Below are 27904 nucleotides of genomic sequence, written 5' to 3' on the forward strand. Positions count from 1 at the left end.
TATTTCATTTTTGGAAAGAAGACAATGGACTGTATCACTTAGTGGTTTGTAACATGCTAGGGACTGCAGCAGATCTTTGGCCAGATTAGACCTCCTATCTTACGTAGTTGTTATGAGATCTCACACTCTCGAAAAAGGATCCATGAATCTATTTTTGATTAAATAAAATCAACAATTTAATATTGAAAATAAGATCCCGCGTCGCTGTCTACACGGCTTCTCGGCTCTTCATTGGATAGATTGATAGCAGCGCAGTCATTAGCTCCCGCTGCTGTCAATCAAGTCCAATGACACGGCCGCTGGGGAGCGGAGCTGAGTCATACACTCGTCGGCTATGGCCGCCAAGTGTATGACACCGGAGCATGCCCGCAAGGTAACCCCCTCGGGAGAGAGCTTCCCAGAGGGGGTTATCTATTGCGGGGAGGAGCTGCGAGAGCTGCTAAAGGGACCCCAGAACAGATGGAAATTAAATTGCACAGTGGAGGTAAGATAGATAGATAGATAGATAGATAGATAGATAGATAGATAGATAGATAGATAGATAGATAGATAGATAGATAGATAGATAGATAGATAGAAACACACTTTTTTTTTTTTTTGAGGTGGGGGGAATCTTGGGTGAGTTCCCACACTTTTTTCCCCAGGGCACACATTTTGCGAGTGCACGTTCACCATGTCGAAAACATGTGCGCAATGCATGTCAGATCCTGGCGCCCTCTGGCCCTTAACCGATTCCCGACCGGCTCACGCAGATATACTGTGGCAGAATGGCTCTCCTGGAAGAGATCCCCTATATATACTGCTTCACCCAGGAGAGCCACCAGAGGGTGCGTGCATGCCCCCTGCACGGCGGGAACCCTAAGCGTGTGGCCGGCGTGCACAAGCGGGAGCACAGAGGTTTGTGTGTGTAAACACACAAATACCCATGCTGTCTGAGGAGAGAAGGACAGATCGTGTCTTTCTACAAAGTAGAAAACAAGATCTGTCAGTACCCTTCCCCCCACAGTTAGAACACACAATAGGGAATACAATGAACCCCTTGATTGCCCCCTAGTGTTAACCCCTTCCCTGCCAGTGACATTCACATAGTAATCAGTGCATATTTATAGCACTGATCGCTCTGTAAATGTCAATGGTCCCAAAAATGTGTCAAAAGTGACCAACCTGTCTGCAACAACGTCGCAATACCGCAAAAAAAAAAAAATCGCAGATCACTGCCATTACCAGTAAAAAAAAAAAAAAACATATAAATGCCATAAATCTTTTCCATAGTTTGTAGACGCTATAACTTTTGCACAAATCAGTCAATATATAAGCTTATTGAGATTTTGTTTACCAAAAATATGTAGAAGAATACAATAAAATTGGGATATTTGCTATAACAAAAAGTAAAAAATATTGTGTTTTTTTCAAAATTGTCGCTCTTTTTGCAAAAAATCTAAACCGCAGAGGTGATCAAATGCCTCCAAAAGAAAGCTCTATTAGTGGGGAAAAAAGGACATACATTTTGTTTGGGTACAACATTGCACGACCGCGCAATTGTCAGTAAAAGCGATGCAGTGCCATATTGCAAAAATGGCCCGGTCATTGAGCAGCCAATTCTTCCGGGGCTGAAGCGGTTAAAAGAGTGACTGTGGCATGGACATTGATGACTGGTCTTCAACTTCCTGCTTCCTTTTCCAGTGTGTGCTTATGCCTCTGATAACCTGTTACCGACCCAGCTTGCCCTTGGATATCTCTTGTCTCACCCCTAGCTCTGACCTTGGGTTGCTCACGGATCTGTTCTTGTCTCCTTTCCTGTGTATGACCTTGGCTTGTCTGACTACGTCTCTTTCCTTCTCTCTGCTGATCACCGGCTTAATGACCTTGGCATCAGTCCCTGACTATGCTTCTTGCTTTTCCCTGTCTGTTGTGATCTTCCCTGGTGCCTGTCTGCAGTGCCCAGCCTGTTGTACCTACCTGCAGTACTTACCTGTTGCTCCAGCCTGCAATACCTACTTGCTGTGTCCAGCCTGCTGGATTGCAACCTGTTTCCTGCTGTGTGCAGTCAACACCATCATTAGCCCCACTTGGTCCTACTGCTCACCTCATCTGGTATCCACCTGCAGAGAGATCTCCACACCTGCATCCCTTATCTGTGGCACAACTGGCAATCCTTGCTTCTTTGGGCTCTGTGTTCCCTGTTTCCACCTCCAGAGACACTGAGCACTCAACTGCAAGGAGAGCCCTCTCAGCATTTTGGCTTCAGGATTAGGTATGTAAAACCTGCTCTCAGATGGTGGTGGATACTGCTTGTGAGGATGGGGGGGGGGGGGGCATCAGCAGGGACAGAGAAACAGCAATACACTGATATTCCTAGTAAAAAGGGTGTGTGTCTGACTGAGGCAGAGAAACAGCAGTACACTGATCTTTCTACTGAAAGGCTGTGCAGGGGAGTATGTCAGCAGGAGGGAGAGAAACAGCCATTCACTGATCTTCTCAGTGAAAAGCTAGGCGGGGCATGTCATTTGAATGCAGAGGGAGAGCAGTACACCGATCTTCCCAATAAAGAGTTAAACAGGAGAATATTTCAGCAGAGGCAGAAAACAGTAATACATTGCTCTGTCTAGTGTAGAGCTTGTTAGGAAACATGTCAGCAGAAGGCGGAGGGTGAGTATTAAACTGATTTTCCTAGTAAAGAGCTATGCAGGGGGCATGTTAGCAGAAGTCTGACCACGGGAGTACAGAAGCAAAGCATCATGGAGCTCCCAAATAAAATGCAAAGATGCTAACTGACCATGCTAGGATTGATTTGTTTTCATACCTAGAATGGTCAGTTTGAAATGGGTAGAAGAACTGGCAGGATCACCAGGTATACAGAAAGGAAGCAATGTGAAGAGAACAGGATATGTTTTCACACAAGTACATTCAGAAAGACACATACTGTACACACACACACACACACACTTTACATGTATTTATAGAATTTTTTTTTAAGGTAGAGAGGGGAGAGGTTTGTTTGTATTGCCCACTGTATCCAGGCTATGTAGATTCACCCCTCAAATTGTCCTGTTGGCTTTTTCTCATCCAAACAGAACATAATGGAAAATCCAAAATTCCACAGTTGTCCCTAGAGCAAAAAGAGAGGGGAAGTCTTCCAATGGGACCACGTGTTCAACTGTCTAAGAGGGGAGTTCCTCAAATTTGTAGAAATGTATTCCTACCTCCATTTCAACATGCCAAGAAGTGAAGAAACATCTCTCCAATGAGACACAGTCAGCACAAAAATAAACCAAAATAAGCCCCAAAAATGTACATTTGGGCATGCTGTACACTATAAAGAAAGCTCTGTGCTATGCCAGTGCACTTTGTTATGTCTGAATTATAAGTATGATAATATAATTCATATTCAATATTCCTAGTATTAGTCTGAGATTAGTCTGGCTGATTTTACTTGAAAAAAATCATTTTTCCCATTGATATAACATTTGATTTTGTTACGTGTGACATTTAAACTGTTCTAAATAAATATTTACTGCAATATATGGCAGAGTTACATGAAGTTTCATCATTGTCTTGCTTGTGTATACTACTGGGGTAAACTTTTTTATAAGGTCATTTTAATTTATGAAAGGCAATTTAGGGACCGTGGTATGGATTCCATATGGAAATGAACCAGAGAAAGCATGGCAGATGGTTTCAGAACAAGCAGCTGTCAATGAATACTTTTGGCCATACCAAAGGGACTAGCAAAGTTTATACAGCTTTAAGACCTATTCTAATCTCCACTAATTCTTGTTGTGTGGTAGAAAGCAAAAACATTTGATTCAATGATATTCTAGAAATATACTGGCTTAAATGAACACAAATGTAAGGATAATCCTATACTGCATGCTATTATATTTTTCTTATTGTATGTTTGCTCTCCATAGCAACTTCTGTACTAGAGTATATCAATAATTTTCTTTGGTAGAAAAGAAACCTATAGTGTTAATGAAACTGTCTCTGCATTGACATTTGCTTCATATATTTTTATCCGGATGATAAATAGTCTAAATAATGCCCTCTGTCATTGTGTAAAGGCTGTGATGTGAAATAAAATGAAAAAAATACATAACAAAAAAAAAGGCTCAAAAAAGCAAGGTTATTTTGTAATTAAGTCAGAAGTTATTTTACTGCATACTATTTCAAACACTTTAAACATTTTCTTCATATATATCCACAAACACAAATAATATTAAAAACTCGAACACTGTAGGGCAGAACCAGAGAGACACCACAAAATACAGAAAAAAAATAGTATATTTCTCCCACTAACGTGTTCCTAATACATGGCGCGACCAGATCTCGGTAAAGAGCCAACGATGCTGCTCTTTACCCATGTGGTAGACTGTGTCAAATCACAGCCGGTCACATGTAAACAAGGAAGTGCCATTGATTGGCTCTCCTCAGCTCACACTGACAGTGTGAGCTGAGGAGAGACGATCAGTGGCATCTTCTCGCAGGGGAGACCTGTTTAGGTAATCAGGGCACTGATCCTAAGTGCCCTGATTACAGTACAGCCCCAGCAGTGTCCATCAGTGACACCAATCAGTGCCCATTAGTGATGCTAGTCAATGCTGTCTTTCAGTGCCCATCGGTGCCTGCTCATCAGTGCTGCCAATCAATGCCCATCAGTACTGCCCATCAGTGCCCATCAGTGCTGCCCATCAGTGCCACCTATCCGTGCCATTGATCAATTTTCATCAGTGCCACCTATCAGTGGCTGTGGGGAGTAGAGTGTGAATGCCAAATCTTCAGCTGCAATAAGGTCTATAAGATTTTATAGAGGGTAGCTTTTATGTAGTTGTTTATTTATGTGGACCTAACAAAAGGTTTGCAAATTGTCCTCTTAACTTACCACCAGTTGCTCCTATAGTAGCCACCTAAATCAACAAGCCAGTGAAAATCACTGACCATTGTTTACATACTAATTGTCCTCTTTGCCTGATCCTCTTCCTTTTCCGTCTGATTTGCTTATATGGGTCCTGTAGCTTTTAGCTTCAGTGCTTATCCTTTGATGTCACCCCCAATGCTCTTGGGATAATGGTAACCCACATCTCTGAGGATTCTTGTGAATTCCTCACCTGAATGATAAAACCTGCTGTCTCCGGGACAGGGGTGCAGCCCCTTCAATAACGGGCAGTTACAACATGGGAAATGCATGGCCACCCACCCTCTGTCCATCTGTACTCTTACCAAATAGAAAACTAACCCCCCTCCATTAGACTGATAGCCACATTTTGCATAACAGCATTTATATATAAATAAATATATATGTATATAGTTTTGTGTCATCTTTGAACATAGATGGCTATGCGAAATGCAAGCTTGAATTCTGTTATATTAAACTGTAGCATTAACATTAAAGTGGTTGTACACCCCATACAACCACTTTTACCTACAGGTAAACCTAGATTAAGGCTTACCTGTAGGTGCTTGAAATATTTCCTAAACCTCCATGGTTTAGAAGATATTTCCAATAATGACGGGCACCAATGTCTACAACGGCGCAGGCGTACTTTAGAAACAGTGATCATGCATTTCTAAAGGAGATCATGCCGTGACTGGCGGCTCCCGCGCGCAAGCATAGGCCAATCACAGCATCGGAGCCGCGATTCCAGGAAGTAACTCTGGGACGACATGTCACTGGCTTCGATCCCAGGTGAGAATTACATAATGAGCTAGTATGCTATGCATACTAGCTCATTATGCATTTGTCTTGCAGGTGTTTTTTTTTTAAAAGTGGATTTACAACCACTTTAATTCCTAAGCATTCATGAGCAGTAAATGTGTGTTTTAATGTGTAAAGATCAACATTATAATAATTATTGAAAGCATGTAAAGTTGTATTGCTTAGTGCTAAAAAATGCATTGCTGTTATTAATGTCAAGCATGGATGAAGCTCTGGTTACAGATCCTAAGGGAATAAAATGCAAAGACCAATGTGAGAGATTGACAGAAGATGGCAAGACACAGGAAATGCTTGATATTATAGCTAGCTTAAACTCGGAGTCAGGAGGGGTATCATAGCCCTGTCAGAACTGGAAGAAATAATCGAAAACTGCTCCAGGGAAGCTACACTGCTAATGAACTCTCCAAAGAATTCTATTGCACTGTCTAGCAGGCTCTGCAACAGCACTTTTCATCACTGTGCCGACAGTGATTTCAATGTGCAGTTTATGTCTACAAGGAAATGCATAGCAGCCTTTTAAGGCAGAGCAAATAACAGATAGGCATGACAAATAAAAAATGAGGAACCATCATTCTACTTAATTGGGCCAATACAAATCATAGACCGTTCAAAAACATTGCACCAGGTAGACCTTGTTGATGGCTAGATAATTTTCAGAGTCACTCGTATAAATTGCTTCATTTTTATGGCAGATGTACAACATAAGCAATATATTGTAAGACAATATGCGTGATCTGATAATTTAGGCAACACATTAGAGATACTGGGGGCAACAGGTATTTTTTAATATAAAAAAAAACAAACAAATCAGGTATATATATATATATATATATATATATATATATATATATATATATATATATATATATATATATATATATATATATATATATATATATAAACAGTGGGTAAAATAGGTATTGGACACGTCATCTTTTTTATAGGTAAGTACATTTTTAAAGTTGCTATTGACATGACATTTTCACCATATGTCAGTAACCACCCATACAATCCATACATACAAAGAAACCAAATCAAATAAGTTCAGAAATGAAGTCATGTGTAATAAAATAGAATGACACTGGGAAAAAGTATTGAACTAACTGAGCTAACTGAATTTTTTTTAATACTTCGTACAAATTTCTCTGTTGGTAATGACAGCTTCAAGATGGCTCCTATATGAAGAAACTGGTTGCATGGATTACTCAGGTGTGATTTTGGCCCATTCTTCTACACTACCCTGTCTTCAAATCTTAAAGGTTCAGTGGGCCTCTTCTATCGACTCTGATCTGTAGTTCTTTCCATAGATTTTCTATTGGATTCTAGTCAAAGCAGCAGATTTTTATCAATAATGTTTTGGTACATTTTTCCATTCATCCTTCCTTCAATGGTATTTGGATTTTTTCTTCATACTTACCTGTAAAATCTATTTCTTTGAGTACATCACGGGACACAGAGCAGCCATATACATTACTACCTGGGTTATGTGCCATCTATAGGTGAATAGATACTAGTAGAATAACCAAAAACAGGAAGTTATCCCCTATTAAACCCTCACATACAGGAAATACTCCAGTTTTGTAGCAAGCAATGAACTCCCAAAAAGAGAGGGAAGGGGCCTCTGTGTCCCGTGATGTACTCGAAGAAATGGATTTTACAGGTAAGGAAGAAGAAAATATTATATTTTCTTTTTCTTACATCACGTGACACAGAGCAGCCATATGCATTACTACTTGGGACATCCCAGAGCAATAGCTTTGAGGGGAGGGAGACACACTGTATGACACCACCAGATTTATATAGCAGCCCACAAGACACTACGGGCAAAAGCAGAGTCCTCTGCTGCCTTAACATTCACCTGATAAAATCTTGTGAACATATATACCGAAGACCAAGTAGCAGCCTTGCAAATCTGCGCCACTGATGCCTGATGGCACCCCTGGTAGAATGAGCTCTAACCGCAAAGGGAGGAGCTTTACATTTCAGGCCATGGGCCTGAGTTATTAACTGGTGAATCCAAAGTGAAAGGGACACCTTAGAAGCCACTTGACCCTTCTTGGGGCCTTCCGGCAAAACAAAAAACACATTAGAACGTCTGATGCTTGCAGACCAGGTAGATCCTGATCGCCCGCACCACATCTAAAAGGTGCAACGGCTGCTCTTCTGGCAAGCCAGGCTGAAAGAAGGTAGAACAATGTCCTGATTTAGGTGAAATTCAGAAACTACCTTAGGCAAAAAGGATGGAACAGGACCTAGCACCACTTTATCATGTTGCAAAATCAAATACGGCTCCTTACAGGAAAGGGCCACCAATTCAGAGACCCTTCTAGCCGAAGTAATTGCAAAAAGAAAAGTCAACTTTTGTGTCAAAAGAAATTCATTGATTGGTTCATTAGGCTGCTCCTGTAGCACTGACAAAACCAAATTCAAATCCCAAGGGCAAGGAGGTGATTTAATGGAAGGCAATAAGTGTGTCACTCCCTGAAGAATTGTCCGGACCAGGTAATGTAAAGCCAAAGGCTTATGGAAGTACACTAATAAGGCTAAAACCTGCCCTTTAATTGTAGTCATGGCTAATATTTTAGCTAAGCCTGGCTGAAGAAAAGAGAGAATTCTCTCTACCAAATATCTGCAAGCATGCCAACTTCTGGCCTCACACCATGCAATGTAAGCCCTCCAAACCCTGTGATAAACCTTCCTGGTGACCGCCACTCTGGCATTCACCAATGTAGTTACCACTGGCCCTGAGATACCACGATCTCCTAGCACCTTGGCTTCAATAGCCACGGCATCAAATTCAGTGAATGTGAATTTGGGTGGAATATAGGCCTCTGTGACAGTAGCTTTACCAAAAACGGAAATGTCCAAGGCTTACCTACTGCTAATCTCACTACCTCCAGATACCAGGCCCTCCTGGTCCAGGCCGGAGCTACCAGAATGACTGCTCTCGGATCCTGCACAAAAATGTGGCAGAAGAGGAATCAATGAGAATGCATAAATCAAAATGAATTGAGTCCACGTTCTCCATGAAAAGGAAAATCAGCTCTTACAATGGAGCTCTGCTGACAAGCTTTTTAGTCATAAAATTCTGCGCATGTACACAGACAAGAGCCATGCGGGAGATCTGCTGCATTGAGTCTTTTAAGGGCATCTATAGCATCAATAGCGAAGCAAAGAGCCTGAAGAAGATCTTTTCTACCCTGAACAGAATCCTCTTGTGGGCTGAATAGCAGAACCTGCCAGAGCGAATAATGCCTTTGCCAATGCTTACAGCTTCTTAAAGACCTGTGCATTATCCATCGAACAAGTTATGGTCTTGTTCAGGGAGGAAACCTTTGCTTCAACAACCGGAATGCTCCACTTCTTTGTAAAGCTTTCCTCCATAGGATATGTAGCACCCTGCTACTTTCATGGCGGGTGCTGCCTTAAATTTAGAGGGTGGTTAGAGATTTAGTTACCTCTGGCCATGTTGTTTTGCCAAATTTTGGGCCTCTGTTCCAGCCATGGCTGTACTGTAAGGGACCACTATTGCTGTCTGGGGTGTTGGTACCACCCCAGGCCAAGGGTGGCAGCAGTCGAGTCAGGGCATATTGGGTGTTTTTCCTCAGCAGCCAATCAGTGGGGGTTGATCACCTCGCTGTGCATGCTGGGGGAGAGTACTTAAGGGACAGACGTCATTGGTTCGCGGTCGTCGATCGCGGGTCTGTCATCCCACCACCCCCCATGTGTGGCCCTCATGGCCAGGGGTGCGTGTTCAAGTGTTCCTGGCTCTGGGACCATGTTGGTCCGGGGTCTTGATCTACTGTGTAGGCCTGGTAGTCAGACTGGGTCTACAATTGCAGAGTGGTCCTGTGCTGTCCGGCCTGAGGGAGGAAGCCACCTGATGAAGAACCTGTCTGGGAGAGCACCGACCACGAGGCTGGTGTCTCAGGAGAGGCCTTGAACTTCGTCGAAGGACGCACCTTTACTGAGAGGCTGAATGATGGTTGCCTGTCAGTTCTGAATTCAACAAAGTTTATTCAAGAGAGAGATCCAGGTGCTTAAACCTGTGTTGAGAAGGATTCTGAACCAAATACATCTCCACCTTTGGGAAGGTCTGTGGCAGAGACTTTGCTAAAGTTTCCGTGTGACACTCTGGCTGCTAGGCTGGTGAGAGAGGCCTATCCAGGTGCACAATACCCACTCTGGCTAAAGTTTTATCGCTGGAAGCAGGATTTTTTCCGAACAAAGTTATACACCTAAACCTACTACGTACTATTTTTCTACCTCTTCAACTACTAATTATTTTACCCATTGGGTAATAAAGCACAGAAAAAGACATCTAAATTGTGGACATTGCATTTCTTCTCAGCTCTCATCGTTTACCCTAGACGGCGAAGGAATAGAGGTAACATGCCACCCAAAACAAACCAGCAGCTCCATCGGGGGTAGTGCTACAGATATAACAGAGAAAACTTCCTTGGAGGCACAAATATCCTGTCTAGGTGCTCCCAGTCGGAATATATTACCTGCTTCAAGAGTGGGTGAAAGGGAAACACCCGTGTACCCTGCTGTGGTTTCAAAGAACCCAGAGAGGAACAAGGGCCCAGATTCAAAGAGATTTGCTCTTTTTTTGCGGAGGCACAGGGCAACCGCAAGCGCCGCTGCCCTCGATTCACGGAGCAGTAGTTTCGTAAATTGCAAGGGCACGCCCGCAAAATTGCCTGGCGTAAGCGCGCGCAATGTAAATGATCCCGCCGGGGGCGGGAATCATTTAAATTAGGCGCGCTCCCACGCCGAGTGTAGAGCGAATGCTCCGTCGGAAAACTTTCCCAACGTGCATTGCGGCAAATGACGTCGCAAGGACGTCATTTGCTTCAGAGTGAACGTGAATGGCGTCCAGCGCCATTCACGAATCACTTACGCAAACGACGTAGAATTCAAATCTCGCGACGCGGGAACGTGGGTATCCTATAGCATTGGCTGCGCCTGCTATTAGGATGTGTAACGTTGCGCGAAACCCGACGTACGCAAACTACGTAATTTGCGTAAGCAGGGCTCGCACAACGTTGTGAATCGTTGTTAGTATGCAATTTGCATACTATACACACATCACAATGGGAGCGCCCCCTAGCGGTCATCGCTAGAATGCAGCCTAAAATCTGCGTGGCATAAGAGCCTTATGCCACGCAGATTTTAGGCTGCAGTCGACGTAGCGATGTTCCTGAATCAGGAGCATTCGCTACGCCGGAGCAAGTAAGCAATTGCGCCGTGTAACCTATGGTTACACAGGCGCAATTGCTTCTTGAATCTGGGCCAAGGTGTTTTGGGGATCTCCACTGGAGGTAACTTAAAAGCTGTATGGACCATCAGTACAAGAGAATGGATGAGAAGCTTTTGTGATGGAGAGGCTGATATAATCTGAGCCTCTTCAGGCTCTGAATCACTTGAGGGAGATTCCTCTGTTTGGATATGAATTGCTTGGCCGGCCATTACCACTTCTACCTCATCAACCTAGTCTTGCTCAAATATAGGAGCAACTCAGTCTTGCTCCAATATGTGTGACAAAAATGATCATTCCAGAAATCTTGCCCTCTAAACCAGCCAATGCTGATGCCAGGTCCTCTTTAGTAATAAACTTTGAGGTAGAGGCATTGGCAGCAGGTACAATGCTGGATAGTAGATATGTGCATTCCCGTTCGTACGAATGTTATTTTCGTACAAAAATGTTCATTTTCGTACCCGCAGAATAATGTGTACATACGAAAAAATTAAAGCACCAAACTACGAAAACGACAGGATTACGAATGAGCCGCATAACGAACAACCGCAAATACCAACGAACGATCTGACGAAAATACGACAAAACGGAAACGGCAAAAGAACGAAAATGACATCTATAACAAAAGATTTGCATTCTGTATCCTGTTTGAATCCCCTCTCTGCTCGTATCCTCAGCCGCATGTCCACATGACACATACAACAAAAGATTTGCATTCTTTATTTTGTTTGAATCCCCTCTCTGCTCGTATCCTCAGCCGCATGTCCACATGACACCTACAACAAAAGATTTGCATTCTGTATTTTGTTTGAATCCCCTCTCTGTTTGTATCCTCAGCTGTATGTTCACACGACATCCACAACAAAAGATTTGCATTCTGTATCCTATTTGAATCCCCTCTCTGCTCGTATCCTCAGCCGTATGTTCACACGACATCCACAACAAAAGATTTGCACTCTGTATCTTGTTTGAATCCCTTCTCTGTTCGCACCCTCAGTCGTATGCTCATATGACATCCACAACAAAAGACCCGCACTCTGCATTTTGTTTGAATCCTTTCCCTGTCCACATCCCCAGTCGCATGCTCATATGACATCCACAACAAAAGACCCGCACCCTGTATTTTGAATTCATTTTTTCTGTTCGTATTTTGGATTCAACAGAATGCAAATCTTTTGCCACAGATGTCACACGAACACACGACCGAAAACACCAAAAGAAAAAGGACCCAAAACACAGAATGCAAATCCCTTTCCACAGATGTAATTTTCGTTTTTTTGAATGGGCAGTGAGTGTAGTTAGTGAAGCAGCTTCTCTTTTGTGCTGAGTAGTACAGTAAAGCCAAATAAACTTTTCTGTGGATTTTCATCTGAAGGGAGATTAGTTGGCCAGACTTTTGAACCCAAAAATGGTTTTCTGATGGAGTTTAAAAACGAACACATTTTCTGAGAACGAACGGAAAACGATCGTTTTTATGTTTGTTGTTAAAAAAGTCTGACCAAGTGTATGGGGCTTAACAATCGTTAATATAGATAAACCGCATGTTGAAAGTGCCGCGAATCCCGCGATATATTTACGAAAGTACAAAATGACGAAAATCCTTTTTCTGTTCGTATCTTCAGTCGCATGCCCACATGACATCCACAACAAATTGTCATAGATGTCACACGAACACATGACCGAAAACACGAACAGAAAAAGGAATCCAAAACACAGAATGCAAATCATTGACGAAAATTCACGAAAATTATTGTCTAACAAGTAACGAACATGAATTAAACAGAATAACAAACCATCCCGCATGTACGAAAATAAAACGGTAACGAAAATACGAAATGATCGGAATACGAAAAAATCTCATCGTACGAAAAACGAACGGGAACGAACAGGAAAACGGGCGTCTTACTAAAAACGAACGGAAACGAACCTACGGAACGATACGAAACAGAACAAAAAAAAACGAAAATAAATTCTGTGCACATGTCTACTGGATAGACACAGTGGCTCAGATTGCCTGGTGTCATCAGGTCTTTCACATGAGGCTAGAGCAGCAGATTTCCGTTTAGCCTTTACAGGGGCCACTGATGGAACACATGCACCCTTTGCTGCAGCGTTCCCCCCTAGAACGCTTTTTGGAAGACATGGCTTATTGAAGCAGTGGTATCTGGCTTTGCGATACAATACACAAGTTCCTCAGTACCACAATTCCCTCTTGGAAGAATCTTATACAATGTACTGTTCTTCCAGCTACTGCAACAAAATTAGGCTGAATCTGTCATCACCCATAGGACTCACGTGTCACCCAGGACAGACTGCTCTGTGTCCCCTCCGCTGACCAGCAACTAACTGTGCTTTTAGCCTTTAGAAAAGCTTCCCTGGCCGTCAGGGCCATGTGCATGAAACCTGTGCTCGCTCCAGTGAAGGAGAGCACACAGAGAAGCACACCTATGCCCTCTAGTGGGCAAAAAAAGCATTGCAAGCAAAACTTTTTTTTTTTTCAAAAGCTTCCCACGGCTTGTGCAGCTCAGGGAAGAGAGAAGCAGAGCAGCAAACCCATTCCCTCTAGAGGGCAAAGCAAGCATAGCAAGAAAAACTTATTTTCTTAAAAAAACATGTCTGCCTAGATACAACTGTTTCTAGGGAATATATAATAATCGGACCTTGTTTTTGTTTTTTTACAGGGTCACTAACTACTCCCGCTGCAGGACAATAGCCTAAGCCAGAGGTCCAGCATTCACCCATTGCGGCAGCTTCTGTCACACGGACCTTCAAGGACTGGGTACCATTTTAGCATGTGGGTCTACTCCCTTGGACCTGTACAGCACCCTGCAGGAATGCCTTATTGCTGTGGTGTCCAGGATTCCACTATGCAGGGTCCAGCACCCAAAGGTTGCATTACAAGCAAAACCTCGTTGTTGATCCTTTAATCTTTTTTTTTCGAGGCTTGGGCACCATTTATCTTAGCATAGTAGCTTTTTTTAAATGGATCCAATCTAGAAATGCTGTCTCTTGATTTTTAAGAACCTGCACGAGATTACAGCATGGAAACTCACAAAGAGCTTAACAAATGACCATCCACCTTTTTTAGACACTGGTGAAAAAACTGGAGTACTTCCTGTATGTTATGGGTTATATAGGGGATCACTTCCTGTTTTTAGTCATTCTACCAGTGTTCATTCACCTATGAGTGGTGCATAAACCAGGTAGTAATGTATATGGCTGCTGTGTCCCGTGGTGTACGAGAAATTAATTAAGTTTGCTAGTACCATATGCTGAAAAACAACCCCACAGCTACTATGATGTTCCCATCTCTAAACTTCACTGTTGGTATGGGGGTGTTTTTAGGGGTGATCTGCAGTGCCATGCGACCTGCAACCATGGTGTGTATTATGACATTCAAAGAGTTCAATTTGGTCACATGACCAGACTATATTCTCCCAGTATTTGTCGAAACGTTGTGCAGAAAACTTTAAACAAGCTTCAGCATGCTTTTTCATCAGCGATGGTGTCTTGCATGGTGAGCATGCATACAGACCATGACGATTGGGTGCATTTTATATTGTTTTCTTTTAAACAATTGTACCTGATATTCCAGGTCTTTCTGAAGCTCTCTACAAGTGGTCCTTAGTTCTTGAACAACTCTTCTGATAATTATTTTCACTCCTCTGTCAGAAATCTTGTGAGGAGCACCTGGTCATTGCCGGTTTACGGTGAAACTATGGGCCAGATCCTCAAAAGGGATACGCCGGCGTAACTGCTGTTACACCGTCGTATCCCTGTTTCTAACTATGAAACTGATCCACAGAATCAGTTTTCCATAGTTAGGCAGAAGGTCCGGCATGTGTAAGGGACTTACACTGCCGGATCTTAGGATGCAGTACCGCATCCGCCGCTGGGGGCATTTCGTGTCGAAATGCCGCCTCGGGTATGCAAATTAGCACTTACGGAGATCCACAAAGCTTTTCAGCTTCGTTTTTTCTCCGTAAGTTTTAGTTCGCAAACGCAAAATTAGGGCTGCTTTTACAAAGTGTAAACTGTTTACACCATGTAAAAGGAGACCCTTCTGTCCAGCGACGCAATTTTATTTTTTGTTTTGAATTTTTTTTTTTTCGCCGTATCTTTTTTTTTTCCCGACGCAACTTTATTGACCCGTCGCAATCCACAAAGCTTGGCGTAACGTAATTTCGCGTTATGCATGTCGGGAAAATGACGTCACGAGCATGCGCAGTACGGCCGGCGTGGGAGCGCGCCTAATTTAAATGGAAATCGCCCCCATGAAAAGAGGAACGCCTTGCGCCCGCGGAATTTAAGTTACACAGCCAAATATTTCTAGGTAAGTGCTTTGTGGATCGGGCACTTAGGTAGAAATTTTAAGGCAGTGTAACTTAAATGGGAAAAATTAAGTTACGCCGGATCTTTGTGGATTACCCCCTATGTTTTTTCCACTTCCAGATTATGTCCCCAACAGTGCTCACTGGAACATTCAGAAGTTTAGAAATCCTTCTGTTACCAATGCCATCAGTATGTTTTGCAACAATAAGGTTGTGAAGGTCTTGAGAGAGCTCTTTGATTATACCCATCATGAGATGTTTCTAGTGTGACACCTTGGTAATGAGACACCTTTTGTATAGGCCATTAGTTGAGACTGAACCAGCTGATATTAATTTGCACTCACAAGGGGCAGGATTGATTTCTAATTACTGATAGATTTCAGCTGGTGTTTTGGCTTTCCATGCCTTTTCGCACCTCCCTTTCTTCATATGTTCAATACTTTTTCCCTCTGTCATTCCATTTTATTATACAAAACTTCATTTTTGTTTTGGTTTCTTTGTATTTATATGGATTGCATGGTTTGTTACCGAGATGTGGTGAAAAATTTCACGTCAATAGCACCTAGAAATAGAAATATATTTACCTAGAAAAATTGTGACATGGTCAATACTGATATATATATATAGATAGATACAGTATATAGATAGATAGATAGATAGATAGATAGATAGATAGATAGATAGATAGAGTGTATATATATATATATATATATATATATATATATATATATAGATGCAATATATATATATATAGATGCAATATATATATATATATATATATATATATATATATATATATATATATATACACAAATAAAAATACACTATATTGTCAAACGTATTGGGACACCTGCCTTTACACACATATGAACTTTATTGGCATCCCATCTTAGTCCGTAGGGTTCAATATTGAGTTGGCCCACCCTTTGCAGCTATAACAGCTTCAACTCTTCTGGGAAGGCTGTCCACAATGTTTAGGAGTGTGTCTCTGCGAATGTTTGACCATTATTCCAGAAGCGCATTTGTGAGGGCAGGCCCTGATGTTGGATGAGAAGGCCTGGCTCGCAGTCTCTGTTCTAATTCATCCCAAATAGGCTCTATCAGGTTGAGGTCAGGACTCTATGCAGGCCAGTCAAGTGCCCTTACCCCAAACTTGCTCATCCATGTCTTTATGTATCTTGCTATATAATGTGACTGTATAATCCACCAATCGAAAGCCTTTGAGTAAAAACAGTTGGTTGCAAGCTTCTTAAACCATCAATAGTCTTTGCCAATGGTGGCTCCTCTAAGCAGTCCCACTACTTTTCTTTCCTTACCTTCTACAGAAGAATTTATCCTTTTGTGTATGAACATTCAAGACATAAACACAGGAATTATTTATATTTATTATTATTATTATTATTATTATTATTATTATTATTATTTTTAAACTTTTTAAGAGACACATATACATTATATTTTCCATGAATTTACTATACAGCTACAAGATACAAAGTCAAACTCATACAGCAGTAACAACATTTAAAGTGTGTGAACTACTAGCCTATGTTTACACAGATCCCGGAAAAGGAGAACATCTAGGTCCCCTGTGTTCTCTGCTGGCTTGTGGGCTATAAAAGCATTTTGAATTAATGGCCAGATGCAGCCAAATATTGCATACAAGGAGGTTGATTTACTATAACTGGAGAGAGCAAAATCTGGTGCAGCTCTCCATAGAAACCCATCAGCTTCCATGTTGGAGCCCTCGTTCACATTGGAGCCAGGTTTGAAATCATGCAAATTTGGGAACAATTTTAAAGACATCTGTGTGGGTTCATGCACAGATGTCTATTGAAATCACCCCTGGAGTTGCCAAATGTAGTGCAGTTTTCAGCAATAGGCTGTAAAATCGCTTGTCAAATCAGCCCAATGTCAACAGGGCTTAATGTCAAAGCTTAATTGAACAAGCTGAAGTTAGAAGCTGACTGGCTACCATGCACAACTGCACCAGATTTGGAGTGCTCCACTTTTAGTTAGGCTGCATTCACACCTGAGCGACAAAACGCCTGATGCCGGACGCTTCTGTCGCTAGAGGGGAGAATTCCCATTGCTGTCTATGGAGATGGTTCACATCTCATAGACGCCGAACGCCTGTCGCCTGAAAAAAAGTCCCGGACCCTTTTTTTCAGGCGACAGTGGCGTTTTCCCATTGACAGCAATGGGAAGACTTTTGAAAAAAAAAAAATTGAAAGTTTCCCACCTGCGGCAAAATACGCCGCTACCGCCGAACGCGGCTGTCGCTCAGGTGTGAATGGGGTCTAAATCTCCCCCATGGCTTGGTCTGGCATGTCAATAACCCTTTAAGGCTTAATGGCTTGGCACACTCTTTCAGGCCAAGCACTTGAGGGAAGCTTGAAGGTGATCACTAAGTAGTATTTTACTAAACCATTCCAGGTCTTAGCATTCATATATGCAAAGATATAGAGCTAATTTTTTTTTATGTTTTGCATACTGTGAGGCGCTAGTGTATATGTGTCACCTAGTTTTCTCACCTATTCATAGTGAGCTCATCAGAGTTGATGCCTGATACTGAGAAAACAATCTTGTTGTATTCTTAGTATTTTAATAAGTCATGTTCTGGGTCCTAAAGCCTGGAAACTTTGTAAAGCTTTAAGTGAAAATAAGCCTCTATTAATAGTTCTATGCCTTACCTGGCAGACAGACCTCATTATTAGCTGTGTATAAGTCTTCATAAATGTGTGGCCTTCTCTCTCTGTAAAGGATGCTAAATATAGGTATCTAGCAACAACAAGGATTACCAGATTAGTGAGCTACACTTCAGAAAACGTATATCAGACTGAGTATAATTAAAATAAAGTTTATTGAACCACACAATTCAAATCCAACACCAACAACAGCAAACATTTAAAATAAATGTATGTGACAGTGAAGCAAAATTATACCAATAACCTAACTATAATACACTATATACAAATGAAGGGAAGCTGAAAGAAAAAACAGGCAATGGCTAGGACTGAGACAGGGAACAGGGAACAGGGAGAGCGGAGATGGGGTAACAGAGGGTACTGGATGCAAAGTAAAGGATGCAGAATAATCAGCATGCAGGTACAGTATATGACTAACAGACAAAACACTGAAGCCCTGCTTCTGCTGGCTACTGGAAAGTATATAACCCCTCCCTTGATTTTCAAGGGAGGGGGTTATATACATTCCAGTAGCCAGCATTAGGTGGACCCTAATTACTAGGATCTGCTGTCTGCTTGAAGACACCTATCGGTGACCATCAGAGCTGTGCTCTTAAGCTCCTGGGAACCACAGTGCCACTAGCAGGGGATCCAGGTCATGAAACGGCCTCTGCTGTGAAAGCCTGCTGCTGGGTGAAAAAGCAGACTGCTGACAGTACATTAAAATGTACATGAGCTGTCTGTTTGTTTTTGGAAGCCCATTAGTGGGAACCCTGTTATTCAGGAATGGACACGAGTTTAGTTAGTGGCTCAGACAAGCAGATGTTTTGTCTGTTTTATGCTTTGGACTTGCTATGCAACGCTCTCCTGCATTGATATTGTATTTGTGTGCTACCTTGCTGAAAAAAAATAAAATATATATATATATATATATATATATATATATATATATATATATATATATATATGGCAAACCTGCTTGGACTGTTCCTGTGTGTCCCTGTCTCATGAATGGTTTATCACTGCAAATACCAGTTGAGTCTCCCCTTACAATAAATATATGACAGAACATACAAAGTAGCATATATAAATTTAAACAATGCAATCTTGAAACTTTACATTTAGTAACTGACAGAGATTCTAAGAAACCAAGGGAACATGTAATGGGCAATCAATTGATTGTGTACCTTTTTTTATAGGCATGCTTGATATACTACCATGATGATTAGAGAAGATTCACTGAAAAATACATCACAGTACCTTCTCTGTCCTACTTTCCCCTTGTTTTCAGCTCTACTATTTTATATAATTGTGCATGTTTATTTTTATTTTATTTTTTCAAGTTTGTTTCTGGGTTTATCTTTGAAAGCTCTACTGCAAGGTTTTCTTCTTTAAATATAATCTACATTCAAGGAAAGTAATTTTCACAAGATACAAAATTTGAAAAGATTGTAATATACTGTACATTAAAAGAGATTAATGTAGTACCGGAAATAATAGAAATAAAGTTACATGTACAATAGATGGTGAGAGAAATATAGTTGCAGGCATGGTGGGTGCTGTGAGAAGGCAGGTGTGATGTGGTATTTGGTGAGCGAAGGGGCAGAAGGCATAGTGGGTGGTGAGAGAACAGGGTTGCAGGCTAGTTGGTGTGAGAGAATGCTTGCAAGTGCAGTGGGTACTGAGAGAAGGTAGTGCAGGCATGGTGAATGTTGAGTGAGAGCTGCAGGTGTAGTGCATTCCAAAAAAGTGGGGTGTAAGACATAAGTGTGAGATTAGTGGTTGGCTAGAGATGGGTGGCTGCAGGTATAGGTGGAAGGGTGGTTAGAGGAGAGTGCAGTGGGGTTTGCTTGCTTCTATGAGAAGGTGTGGGATGATATTGGGGGGACTGACTGACATTGCAGAAGGTGGTGTTGGGTGATAGTGGGGAGGAGGAGCTGGCTGACATTGCATGAGAGGGGGTTGGGTTCCAGTGGGGGAGAGGGGGTTGGGGCCCAGCAGCCAAGATGCTATTAGGAGTGCAGCCCTCCTTGCACAGAACCTGCCTCTTTCCCTGCTCACACCACCAGACGAAGATGACAGAGATGATGGCAGAGGGGATAATAGACAGCCTAAGAGCTTTTCTTCTGCTATTTTAGCTGTCTCCTCCTCAGCCTGCCTACTCATGCTATATTGAGCCCTGACTATAATGTGTAATTAGAGCCCTGACTCTATTATGTAACCTGAGCCTTCACTCTACTGTGTAACCTGAGCTATGACTCTTAGGCCGGGTACACACGGACAAACATGTATGGTGAAAGCGGTCCGTCGGACCGTTTTCACCATACATGTCTGCCAGAGGGCTTCTGTACGATGGTTGTACACACCATCGTACAGAAGTCCGCGCGTAAACAATACGCGGGGCGTGTCCGCGGTGTCGCCGCGTCGATGACGCGGTGTCGCCGCGACAATGACGCGGCGACGTGGGCGGCCCGCCTTTAAAATGCTTCCACGCATGCGTCGAAGTCATTCGACGCATGCGAGGGACGGCGGGCGCCTGGACATGTACGGTAGGTCTGTACTGACGACCGTACATGTCCGAGCGGGCTGAATTCCAGCGGGCTGTTTTAAAACAAGTCCAGGAATATTTGTCTGCTGGGAAAAGGCCCGGCGGGCAAATGTTTGCTGGAATTCGGCCCGCTCGCGCCCACACACGACCAAACATGTCTGCTGAAACTGGCCTGCGGGCCAGTTTCAGCAGACATGTTTGGTCGTGAGTATGGGGCCTAATATGTAACATGAGTCCTGACTATACTGTTTAAGATGAGCTATCACTCTACTGTCTAACCTGAGCCCTGCCTCTACTGTGTAATCTGAGCCTTCACTATATTGTGTAACCTGAGCCCTGACTCTACTGTGTAATCTGAGCCCTGATTCTACTGTGTAACCTGAGCCCTGACTATAATGTGTAACCTGAGCCCCGACTCTACTGTGTAACCTGAGACCTGACTATACTGTATAACCTAAACCCTAACTCTACTGTGTAATCTGAGCCCTGACTTTACTGTGTAACCTGAGCCCTAACTCTACCGTGTAACCTGAGCCCTGATTCTACTGTTTAACCTGAGCCCTGATTCTACTGTATAACCTGAGCCCTGACTCTACTGTGCAACCGAAACCCTGATTCTACTGTGTAACTTGAGCTATGACTATACTAATTAACCTGAGCCCTGACTACACTGTGTAACCTGAGTATGACTCTACTAATTAACCTGAGCCCTGACTCTACTAAGAAACCTGAGCCCTAACTCTACTGTGTAACCTGAGCCCTGACTATACTGTGTAACCTGAGCCCTGACTCTATTGCGTAACCTGAGTCCTAACTATACTGTGTAACCTGAGCCCTAACTATACTGTATACTGTTTGCCCGCAAAACCGGTAGAGGCTTTCTTGGCCTTACAGCAGGGGTGCCCAACCAGTGTCCCGGGGGCCACATGTGGCCCACGGAGCCCTCTAATGTGTCCCACAACCTCCCACTCTGGGGTGGAATAAAATAGAATAAAATACTGTTATTAAAGGTAAGTTTGTATTACTAAAATCAGTGTGTGTGTGTATATATGGGCATATCTATTCAGCAGTTACTGGGCTGCTTTCAAACTGATCCACAGGTACAGAGAAGTGCACCTGAGGGTTACCTGCACTGAGCCATAGACTTCTATTACCTGCGAGTTTGGTGTGCTGAGAGTAGAGTGGGCTCTATATAGAGCAGAGTGGGCTGCTATTCACCCACTTCACTCATTGTGGCCCACGATCGGTTACCAAGTCGCATAAGTGGCCCTTGCTCTTCAAAAGGTGGGGCACCCCTGCCTTACGGGGTCACCGTTAGTAACAACTGCTGTATTTTTGGTGGGGTCTGGCTCATGTCTTTTTTATTATATATAGTTTTATGTGTAATAAGTAATTTTTTATTAAATTGTTTGTTTGTCATCAGTACCGAGAAAGTTCACCAAAATACCCCTCTTTTTCTAGGTGATTGTTATTGGTTCAGGCGGTACTAGCAGCCACCACCATACCATTACCTGGTCCAATTCCTTTATACTGTGTAAGAGGAGCCCCAACTATACTGTGTAACCTAAGCCCTCATTATACTGGGTAACCTGAGCCCTAATTATACTGTTTAACCCGGACCCTGATTATAATGTGTAACCTGAGCACTAATTACTGTGTACAGCAGATCGCAAACTGTTGACAGTCTTTCATCCCTTCAAGCTGTATCTATGACAATGTGAACAGGGAGAGGGTCAGATACTGTTCATAGAGAGAGCCCCCCCACCCCATGAATCATCCAGGCTGGCTAAAAGCATTATTTATTTAGAGAAAGGAACAGACACAAGAGTTGGAGGGCTGTTCCTACCCCTGATGGCTTCTAAGCTATGTAACCTGACCATGCCGAGTGGCGTTACAGCATAACAGAGGTGGGACTGCTGCTGTTGTGCTTCACTCAGGCTCTCACGGCTCCTCCTTCTCCAAGCAAGTGGCAGGAGGAAATGTAGGATCTGTTGGGACTGATAGAGGTGGAGTGAGGATCAATAAAATGTGTGGTGCAGGGGATAGTAAAAGCAGAAAGACAGTTACATATGATTGAAGGGGGTAACTAATTAGGAAATCGCACTGGAATTTTCTTACAATCTAATTGGCCAATAAATAGGAAGAGGTGAGTAGTGGAACTGGAAACAGAAGCTACGATGGCATCCTTTCTCAGCTTAAAATGGTAGGAGGGTTAAGCTCCACTTTAAGCTTTCAGCTTAAAAGAAAAGTGTGATCATTTGTTAATGTTAGCCACAATCTATTTGGCTGTTTGAAGAACAGTGGTTTACTAGTCTAGATTGATCGGCAGGAGGACACCAACTAAACCAAATGTTAAAACGCATACAGACAGTCCTTATCAGTGCTTGGCCCTATTGGTCTATTTACACCAAGCAGGCTGGGTATTTTTAAGGCTTCCCATACATTAACTTTTTTTTTGTCATTGTGATTCCCCCATCCACACACTCAATGAGAACGGGGGAATCTTCCCACTGTGCAAGTGAAAATTTTCCAAAAAGCTAGTTGTACACCAGTTGATCCAAATATGAACTGGTTTATAACCAATCTGCCCACACATTCATTAAAATTTGGCCCTGATGAACCAGACAAATTTCAATCCATGTATCCATGGCTTAAGTCTACACTTGACCATAGCCTACAGATTGGTCCGTGTTGACAACAAGGATAATAAAGCAAAGCTATTAGAAGGACAAAGAGTATTGCATTGTAGCTGAAACGAGGAGCCAGGAAAAAATACAATTATTGATTTTTATATTTTTTGTATTATTTCCAGTTTGTTTGCTGTAACAAAGCATGTTTCTTTTGTATCTGAAAGTATTTTGTTATTATTTTGCTATTTGTGCTCATTCAAGCCCCATATGTTCATCTGAATTAGCTTTAAACAGCTTCCAGAAGCCGCAGACAAAGACATTGAAGCTAAAATCATGGCTGTGTTAACATTCAACTACTGGTTTGTATTTTAAACATTTAGTGGGATTTATCAAGCAAGGTAGAACCAAAGAACAAGGCAACTGTCTACTTTAAATCAGGCTGCTTCTAGTTTTGCCAGTGATACATTAAAACATGTGTTTTGAGACACTGCACTGCTAAAAATAAGGAATTGAAATCTAAATACAAAAATCAAGGGCAGTTGTTACTTATTCCTTTATAAGTTGTAATACAACATAAAATACACATAATACATTACAATTGTTTGCTCTTTGGAATGCATGTAGCTTGGACACTGGAACTTGAAGTGTATTTCTACTTTTGTAGTCAAGTTTGAGAAAACCCCACTATATGTTTGTTATGTCTTCCCATTCACACAGATAGCTAGATTCACGTAGGAGAGCCTAACGTTAGGCAGGCGTAGCGTATCGCATATACGCTACGCCACCGTAAGTTAGAGAGGCAAGTGCTGTATTCACAAAGCACTTGCGTCCTAAGTTACGGCGGCGTAGCATAAATGTGCCGGCCTAAGCGCGCCTAATTCAAATGAGGAACAGGGGGGTGTGTTTTATGTTAATGAATCGTGACCCGACGTGATTGATGTTTTTTACGAACGGCACATGCGCCGTCCGTGGACATATCCCAGTGCGCATGCTCCAAAGTACGCCGCAAGGACTTATTGGTTTCGACGTGAACGTAAATTACGTCCAGCCCTATTCACGGACGACTTACGCAAATGACGTAAAATTTTCAAAATTCGACGCGGGACCGACGTCCATACTTAACATTGGCTAGGCCAGATTTTTGTTGGAATAACTTTACGCCTGAAGACGCCTTACGTAAACAGCGTATCTTTACTGCGACGGGCAAGCGTAAATAGGCGTATCTCGCTGATTTACGCATTCTAGGCGTAAATCAGCGTTCACGCCCCTAGTGGCCGGCGGAACTAGACAGCTAAGATACGACAGCGCAGGCCGTTGTATCTTAGCTAGATTTAGGGGTATCTCAATTTGAGAATACACCTAAATATACGACGGCTTAGATTCAGAGTTACGACGGCGTATCTATTGATACGCCCGCTTAACTCTTTCTGAATCTAGCTACGAATGCCTAAAAATAATAATAAAAAAGTTTGTTTTTTTTTAACCCTTTGTTAACTACTTGCCGACCAGCCGCCACAGTTATACTGTGGCAGGGCGGCTCTGTTTCGCAAATTGCCATACCAGTACATTGCTTTGTGTAATAGATAAAGCGGGTGTGTGCACAGCGCGGGAGTCAATGCACGTGGCCAGCGGACACAATCTCTGCCGGCCACCCGCAATCATTCCACAAAGAGGCAAACAAAGCAGATGCCCATTTTGTCAGAGGAGTACCATGTGATTGTCTGTTCCTAGTGATTAGGACCAGCAGTCTCATTGGATTCCCAGTCAGTCCACTCCATCCATAGTTAGAAACACCTCCCTAGGACACTCAACCCTTTGATCGCCCCTAGTGTTAACCCCTTCCCTGCCAGTGTCATTTAAACATTAATCAGTGTGTTTTTATAGCACTGATTGCTGTATAAATGTCACTGGTCCCAAAAAAGTGCCTAAAGTGTCCAACCTGTCCGCCGCAATGTCGCAGTGCCGCTAAAAATTGCTAATCATCGCCATTACTAGTAAAATAATAATAATAATAATGCCATAAATCTATCCCCTATGTTGTAGACACTACAACTTTTGCACAAACCAATCAATATACGCTTATTGTGATTTTTTTTACCAAAAATATGTAGAAGAATTCATATTGGCCTAAACTGATGAAGAAATATATATTTTTTTAAATTTTTTGGGGGTATATTTATTATAGCAAAAAGTAAAATATATAGTTTTTTTTTTTCAAACTGCCTAAGAAACGACGGATCACTGCCTACGGCGTGAACGTAACCTACGCCCAGCCACATTCACGTCCAACGTAAACGACGTAAAATACGACGGCCTGAGTTCCCTGGTGCAGACCTTTGCATGTCTCCTGCTGAGTTACACCTCCTTTATGGGGAATAACTTTACGCCGGACGTACGACTTTCGCAAACCGCGTATAGCATGCACCGGGCGCACGTACGTTCGTGATTCGGCGTATCTCACTCATTTCCATATTTGAATAGAAAATCAATGGGAGCGCCAAATACGTCCAGCGTAAATATGCGCCCACTCTACCCCGGCGTAGGCAAGTTACGTTGGTCGGATGAAGCCTATTTTCAGACGTATCTAGTATTTCAAGATACATCGGCGCAAGTGCTTTGTGCCTTTGTTTTCTTTGCTGGTTTGCGCTAGTACTGTATATATGAATTTGATGTCTTTTTTTATTTTTGGCCCATTTTAGTAGTTGAATTATACAATATCAATTGGCCTCTGATCCTGCACCATAGCCCTGCATTTATACATGCTGAATCTATGGAAAAGGTGACCAACACAACAGAATACTGAAAACTACCATTTAAATAAGACAAACACAGATCATTTAATTCCTGGAACAGCTTACCAACTTTTGATCTTGGCAGCTGGTTGGCAGTAAATGTGCTTACTATAATGTTATTTTCCCTTTCTTTATTGTATGATTCTGTGCTCTAACATAAACCTGGGTCACTTACTATTTACTATTTACCATGTGGTTTGCCAAGCATCAAAAATGTACTTCAATAAGATTTGTTTTATTAAGGGAAAAAAAGGCACTTACAAAGAATAGATTATTTTTTGGTTATGTGATGAAATTTAAATAAACTCTTAAAACACAGCTATTTTTTCAATATATATTCTTTTTAAATTAGAAAAACAAATATAATTTATGTATTTGTAAGATAAGAGTGTACAGGAAAGGATAAATACATATGATCTCAGATTCAGTTCTTGAGGAACTTAAATGAGATTTGTATGGTTTTGCCTTTTCAATTCCATATCTTTTTTTTTTATATAACAGGAACAGAACATTGTTACAGGGAATAAAAGCATTGCTATTATTATTTTGAAACATTTTATTGATCTGAATTTCTGTAAAAAGGGTTCCATTTTGGTTTCTAGTGTAGTGCCATGTCATGTGAAATACAGGTTGTGGTCTATTATCTGACAGTAATATTTCAAACTATATTGTCTATCAGCTGCACAAGTGTTGATTTGGTCTACAAAAAAAATAAAAAAAATAAAAATACAGGAACAATTGTTGAAATTGTATTAAAAGGTTTAAAGGTGCACCCATAGCAACTTAATACCCAGCAAATAAACCCAAAAGTTTTATATCCTGTACCTATGGTTTTTCCTTTTAACTTGACAATGATACCTGCCCAGTGGTGAAACTACTGCCATAGGAGATACCATAACAGGCACCACTCCAAGCCATCAGTATCAATCTCCAAGTTTTACACTCTGTATTCAGGTGCTGACAGAGACAGAGCACATCTCGCTCTAAGATACAATATAGCATACAAGTATTGTCACACACTGTATTCAACTCTGGTGTGAAGTAAATTACAGATTCAGCTTATGCGGCTGCTATGGGGCCCATGGCAGAAGAGGGCCTGATGGAGAACAGTCAGGGCAAGATGTTTTTTTATGTGGTTAGTATATATGTGTGTATTGTGTGTATTTAGTTTGTGTGTGTGTTAGGGCCAGGTCACACTAACGACAGCCTACTTACTCCTACTGACCACCCATGTGTGGGGACAGTCTTCTGTCTATTGACCACACACATTAAGGGGCATTCTTCCTCCTACTGACCACACATGTAAGGGAGACATCCAATGTACCTGTAAGAGGGCATACCATCAAGGATGGATAACCGTCAATGCAAGCAAACATTATTTTTCCCACGGGGCACCGGTATGAAAAGCCATTTAAAACAAAATTTTGTTATGGTAGAAAATATTATATGAAAAAGAGGGGTGTACTGCGCTAATTCGATAAATGGTAAAGCTGCAACCAAAAATGTTATACAACACTAATAATAATGGTCAAAGGAAGAGCTGCGCTGTAGTAAGCTAAAATGTGACACTAGTGACAATGAAGTGCTAGATAAATATCAATTAAAATGATGAAACACTGACTGAGTGAAAAAAATGATATCAGTAAATAGGTCTGTGAGACCTCAATAAGATAAAAAGAAGGGGTTATTCCTAAATTAGGTAGAAACCTGAAGTGAATAAATACCAGTCTGTGTAAACAAACCAAAAAAAATCCTTAGGAATACCATTAACAAAGCGTCAAAGGTAAAAAAAAGTTGAATACAATAAAAAATACTAATGCAGAGTGTCCACATAAACTTGAATATCCCCAGTGTTCAACAAATCCAAGGTCCAGGAAAAAGTGCTGACAGGATAGTGCCTCCACCAAACAATAACACTGCCGCTTACCAGATGGATGTGATCTCTA

Source organism: Rana temporaria, chromosome 3 (assembly GCF_905171775.1).
Source record: "Rana temporaria chromosome 3, aRanTem1.1, whole genome shotgun sequence".
NCBI lineage: Eukaryota > Metazoa > Chordata > Amphibia > Anura > Ranidae > Rana > Rana temporaria.